Below are 7,111 nucleotides of genomic sequence, written 5' to 3'. Positions count from 1 at the left end.
TGAAAAAAAATGTACCTCCTTTCCCTCTTTACAGAGGACTGAGGCTTTATCAGAGGGAAACTGCACATGTTCTCAGGATCAGCTAGTGGGTTGATTAGCTGAAGGTTTTTTTCCCTCTTTTTTTTTTTAAATCTCACTTGGTAGTGGGGCAAGAAAGGGAGGGATATATTCAGAATAAATAAGTTTTTAAAAAAAGATATAAAAAATCAGCAGTACTTTAAGCTCTGCGTACACAAACAAATCTGAAAGAAAGCCCATCATTGTGTTCCCTGGCCACCTCCTTCACTTCAGTCAAACAATCAATCAACAAGCATGATCAAGGATGTGTAATGCACCAGGTGTTCAAGGACCTTGAATCTCATTCAGAGAGATAGCACTCACATATACTGGTACATAAACATAAAATAAATGCAAAGTAGTTTGGGGTGTAGGGACTGGAATTGGAATTTCAAGAAAAGGTTTTATATATGTAGAAGGTGGGGCATGAGTTGCAGGATTTATGTTCCTGAGTTCAAATCTAGCCTCAGATACTTACTAGTTGTGTGATCCTGAGCAACTAGATTTTTAAAACAAGGGGGTTAGATGAGATCTTTCTTAGATTCCTTTCAGTTTGAAATTCTGTGATCTCATTAACTCATTAATGTGTGTGTGTGTGTATGTGTGTGTGTGTGTGTGACTTTAATTCTGTCTCCCTCCTTCTACACAAATATATGGGGAGTCTAGAGTAGGGGAAGCATTGCTCAAGACCTAGGATTGAGGCCACAGTTGACACTGCTAACTGTAAAATTCCAGCAAATCATCTCACCTCTGGTCCTAGTTTCCTCATCTATAAAATGGGGACAATATATTTCAGAAACTTGAAAGTACTACATTAATTGACCCAGTCATAAGAAAATGCTCAATAAGTTCTGAGATTCTCAGATATATAATCTTATTTCATTCAAGCCTCTGGGGGGGGGGGGGGTGGTGGTGGAAAATACTCCCTAAGCAATGGATGTGGGTTAGATGTCCAGCCTTGGTTTTGTGAGAGCCTCAGAAAGTCCCAGAAAAGTCTGAATGCTCCACAGGAGGCAACAAAGCAGGGACTGACAGAAGGGTATCTGGCATGTTTATTTATTTTAAAGCCAACCATTTATCTTTGTTTAGAACTTGAGCTTTGTAAACAACCTGGAAAATCAATGTCCAAAGGCAATTTCTGTGGCAGGAGCATTTCAGTTACAGGAAGGTTGGATAGCCTGACATCTGTTATCAAGTTTAGCAAATCCCACCCACTTTCTTCTGATTTAGCTTCCAATCCCTCTAACTACCCATTCCCTAGTCATGGTGGAAGGACACAAGGGTGGTAGGCATTTCCTGTAAAATTTCTCTAGTTTTCTAACCACTTCCCCCTCCCCTATCTTTTTTTTTTTTTTAAGAGCCAGGAAAATATTTCATCCACACTGTTACAGTGAGAAAGAAACACTACTATTATGTATCTCTAAATTAGGGCAGACATATACTCTTTATTCATTCACAAATTTAGAACTGGGAAGGACCTTGGAGATGATCTAGTTTGACCTCTCCATTTTATAGAGGGGGAAACTGAGACACAGAAATAGTATATGAGATGGAATTTCTACCCAATGCTTCTAACTACAGTGGTCACTCTTATCAGAGTAATTTATCTTATCTAAACTGAGTGCCAGTTTCCCCTCATTTGAAGCAGTTCCATCTTTCCAACTTTTGGAAATCTGCAGGAGTAATATGAGATGATGAAGAGTTAATAATGAAGATTAATTATAGGATAAGGGTAGGAGTCCTGGGTTTGAATCCTAATTCCTTTGTTTAAAGGTTATTATGATGATATTTAGTAGACTGGTGAAGCCTATTGACTACTTCTTAGAGTGACATATTAAAATACATAAATTAAAGATTGATTTGTTTCTATCTCATTGTCTTTCCATTATAAAGGAAACCAATTGTGTTAAAACTCAGTTATCAAAGAAAAAAAAACCAGGTTTATGTGTCCAAATTAGAACACTTGGTTTTGTAAAACTAAGAATAGTAATAGTGGAGAAGTAGCATAGAAAGTTGGTTTTGGAGTCAGGAAGATCAGAGTTTGAAATCTCCCTTCGATGTAAACTACCTAACTCACCAAGGACAAGTTATTTAAGTTTTCAGTGTTCTGGCAACTCTCTAAGACTAAAATGAAGAGAAAATGCTAGCCTCTCTTGATAGATGAGTTTTTTTTTTCCACCTGGGAGCTCTAGCTCCATCTGTAATAGTAACCCCTGCCTTAGGTTTGGAGGATAGATGAGATAATGTATGTGAGGGGACTATGAAAACTGCAAAGTGCTTTACAGAGATAATATTATTATATCACACTATTATTGGTATTGGAATGTCTACAAATATTCAGGTTGTGTTTCTTTTGCATACATTTTGCATTTATTTATCTTTGTTTTGGCCTGTTCTTTTCTCCCAGGCATATGTAACCCATTCCAGGATAGGGACTTTTCTATTTGTCATTATATCAAAAATGCCCAACATAATGTCTTGGCATGCTATTGGTATTTAATAAATACTTGATGACTTGACCTTAATGGAGTTTAAGGATGTAGTAGTAGATGCCAGGTATCAGAAATGATTTTTACTGGTCATGAGGGAGATTCCCAGACCTGGCCTGCAAGTCAGAGCAGGAAGCTATGGCTTAAAGTCTGACCATTGATACATACTGGCTGTGATCTCCAAAGCAAGTGATTTAGCCTCTCATAACTTCAGATCAAAATTTGCACAGGAGAGCAATATGTTCACTGACACATATTGATAGATATCATCCTTACTTTGATAAAATAATAAGAGTAGTAAAAAAGAAAGACAGAGACAGATATAGAGAGTCCACAAAAATAATAAGTTCTTAGTAAATTGGAATCTTGCTATCTAGCTTTGCTCAGCCAGGGCTGTCCATCTGCTCTCTATACCAATCTCTATACTAATCGACAACAGTCATGTGGGTTCCCTAGTCTACCTGCACAGACATTCTGCAAAAGAACTGAACTGAATTGACCAAATTGACTGATGGTTTGGGGAATCACACAGACTCAGTCACAGAAGCGCTCACCAGTGTCAATGAAGAATTCCTCTCAGGTCCCAAGCCCTGGAGGACCTGGTCACTGCTTTTCAGTGAGAAGGGGAGGACTAGGCCCATTTCCCTGAAGTAATTACACTTTAAAGGGATTAAAGTGCAGGCAGTGTACCTATGAAATTATTATTTCCAAGTCACGTAGCTTGGGCTGTCTGCCCATATCTCAGCAACAGTTCAACCTGGTGGCATTGTGATTACTGTTATTGTTTAAATGATTAGTCATAGTATTGTTCTAATAGGAGACACAGTAGCTACTTTGTCAGTATATGGGTATTCTGATAGAGCTTCATTTACTCAGTCTACTTTCCAGGATGCCTCTTGTCTGGGAGGGCAGGAGGGAGGGAATGGAAGAAGAAGGAAGAAAATAAGCATTTATTAAGGATCTACTGTTCTAATCACTTTCCAAATATTATCTTATTTAATTATTATAACAACCCTTGGACATAGGTACTTATTAGCATCCCCACTTTACAGATAAGGAAATTAAGGCAAAAAGAAGTTAAGTGATTAGCCTAGGGTTACACAGCTTGGAAGTGTCCAAGGCCAGATTTAAAAGCAGGTCTTTCTGACTCCAGGTTCATTCATCTAACTATCGCACCTAGATGCCTCTGAATGGAGGATGGTGACATTAGAAATAGGACTGAGGGAGACAATAAAAAAATTAGTTTTTTATTGATTTTCCTTTTCTTACATAGAAATATTTATGGATCTCTGAGTTTTTTTTTTTTTAACATTTACTCACCTTCATTCCCCTTATGTCCCTTCCCTTTCTCAGAGAATTACTGATTGTAACAAAAAAGACAAGAAAAGTTCAAGAAAAATAACCAATACAAGCCAAAAGTTTGACATTCTATGCTGAGATTCCCACCTATATCCTCCTCTACTTTTGCAAAGAAAATTGGGTGAGAGAGGTGTGAGGCACACTTTTTAAAGATGAAGAACTAGAGAGAAATTTAACCAGGATGAACATGTGCTCATCTCCCTTCTGCTGAGGTCTTAGAGAAAACTAACCTAGGACAATACAGGCGTTAACCCTTCTCAGTGAAGTTGGGGGGAGGGACTTCAAGAACAGAGAAGGGACATCACAACCCTCCACAAACTCTCCAGTCCAACACACACACACACACACACATCCCTCACTCTCCTGTATATGCCTATAATGGTCTCCTTCCTCACCTGGCTTCCTTTGAGATTTACCTGAAGCCCCATTTTCTGTAGGAAGTCTTCCTTCCTCAACTGCTGTCCTCCCCTTTCTCAGTTACCTCGTAGCTTCTTCAGTATCTAGTCTATCTATATTTTCCAAATGTCTATATCTGTGTAGGTTGTTTTCCCATTTTGATTGGAAGCTTCTTGAGGTCAGGTACTATTTCATTTTGTATTTTCAGGATTTAGTTCAGAGTCAATTGAGTCAATACTTATTTAGAGATTTTTTCCCCTCTGAACCTACAACATTGGTGGTCACTTAGTAGGGGCTTAATAAATGCTTGCTGATTAGATGAGGAGTTTGTGTGTGTGTGTGTGTGTGTGTGTGTGTGTGTGTGCCTGAATGGAGCCCCTCCCCTAAAAAAGTCTGCAAGTTGTCCGTGTGGAAGGAAGATAGGTGGCTTCTGCAGAAAGTGGGCTTTATCTGAGTCCAGAAGGAAGCTCTATGATAAAGGACAGCACTGCAGACAAGGCAAGCACCCAATGCTTGGTATGAAATAGAATATTAAATACAAGAAATATAATGGGATGTAGATGGAATGAAGACCATGGAAAAAGCAGTGAGTATCTTTCCTACTATGAAAACTGGAAAGGGACAAGCATTCTAAGTCAAATCCTAGAGGAAAGTGGGCATCATTGAGATTTACTAATGGGGGGGTGGAGCCAAGATGATGACAGGAAATTCTCTTAGATGCTCTCTCTCTCTATGATATTTCAAAACACATAAAGTAAGGACTCTAACTAAATTTTCGAGAGACAGAACCCACAGAGGGATCCAGTGAGATAATTCTTCAGCCCAAGGTAACATGGAAAATAGTGGAAAGGTTCTGCTCCATGGGGTTAGAGGGGCCGTCAGAGTAAAGGAACTTCAGCCTCCTAAAGGCAGCCCAAGGACACCTGGGAACCACAACTCATAGCAGTGGGGGCAGTTTCCTGACCTACACCCTGGGGAGCACTGGGCACAACTTGGAAGGTGGGAGGAGGGCTATGCCACAGTGAGCGTGTGAAGCCCAGCCCTCAGGGCACTCAGCAAGCAGCCTGGCTGTGGCAGCCCAGATCCAGGCAATGGAAGAAGGCAGAGCCTGTAAGCAGGAACCCCCAGGCAACTGAGCTTTGAGTGCATACCTAAGTTAGGGGAGTGGAGAGAGACTTCCAAGATTTGTCCTCTGTACCTAGAACAGGACTCTAGGGCTCTGAACATATTCAGATCCTGATCACAACCTAGGCCCTCCATAGAACAGCAGCCCTACCCCCCACCTCAGCCCCGTGGCAGAGGGATGCACTTGTGGTCATTCACAGACCAGGAGGGAAGACAGAGCCTCACACACGGAGAACCTTGGGGGTGAGGGTGTCCCAATAATACTCAAAAGCTCAGGAAGCATCCCAAAACCAGGCACAGACTGGGGAAATGAGAAAACAGAGAAAAAAAGAGGAACACCATTGATAAATACATTGTCTATGATCCCAAGAAGGAACAAAATACTCAGTCTGAAGATGAGGAAGTACAAGCTTCTGCATCTAAAGACTGCAAGAAAAATAGAAATTGGGCTTAGGCTATGACAGAGCTCAAAAAAGATTTTGAAAATCAAGTGAGGGAGATAGAAGAAAAATTGGGAAAAGAAATGAGAGAGATGCAGGGAAAAACATGAAAAAGAAGTTAGTAGCTTAGTCAAGGAGATCCAAAAGATGCTGAAGAAAATAAGATGTTTAAAATCCAAAAAGTTACTGAGGAGAAGAATGCTTTAAAAAAGCAGAGTTGGCCAGATGGAAAAAGAGATAAGAAACTCTCTGAGGAAAAAAAAATCCTTCAGAAGTAGAATGGAACTAAAGGAAGCTGAAGACTTTAAAAGAAGTCAAGATACAATACTTCAAAACCAAAAGAATGAAAAATTAGAAGAAAATGTGAAACATCTCGTTGAGAAAACAACTGATCTGGAAAACAGATTCAGAAAAGATAATTTTAAGTCATGAGCAGGAAAGTCATGAGCAGGAAAAGAACCTTGACATCATTTTTAAAGAATTCCCACAGGAAAATTGCCCAGATATCCCAGAAGCAGAGGACAAAATAGAAATTGAGAGAATCCACAGATCTCCCCCAGAAAGAGATAAAAAAAAACCCCAGGAATATTAAAGACAAATTCCAGAACTCCCAAGTCAAAGAGAAAATATTACAAGCAGCCAGAAGGACACAATTCAAATATTGTGGAGCTGCAGTCAGGATCACACAGGACTTCTTAGCAGCAACTACATTAATGGCTCATAAGACTTGGAAGCTAATATTCCAGAAGGCAAAAGAGCTTGGAATGCAACCAAGAATCAACTACTCAGCAAAACTGAACATCCTCTTCCAGGGAAGAAGATGGACTTTCAAAATGAACCAGGGGAATTTCAAATGTTCCTGTTAAAATGGCCAGAGCTGAACAGAAAGTTTGATCTTCAAATACAGGACTTAGGTGAAGCATAGAGAGTAGAGAAGGGTAAAATATGAGGGACTTAATGATGATGAACTACATATATTCCTGCATAGAAAAATGATACTGATAATACTCATAAGAAACATCTCATTTAATATATCAGGTAGAAGTAGTTTTCATAGATGAAACACAGGAGAGAGCTGAATTTGAAGATATAATATATTGTAAAAATGGAGTCGATGGTTAAAAGGGAAATTTAATGGGAGTAATAGAAAGGAGAGGTAGAATAGGCTAAGATATTTCATATAACAAGTTTTTTTATTACAATGAGCTACTGCAATGATATGGAAGGGGGGAAGGTGAGGGGAAT

This window comes from Macrotis lagotis, chromosome 1 (genome assembly GCF_037893015.1).
Source record: "Macrotis lagotis isolate mMagLag1 chromosome 1, bilby.v1.9.chrom.fasta, whole genome shotgun sequence".
NCBI lineage: Eukaryota > Metazoa > Chordata > Mammalia > Peramelemorphia > Peramelidae > Macrotis > Macrotis lagotis.
Note: the sequence above shows the minus strand (reverse complement) of the source record.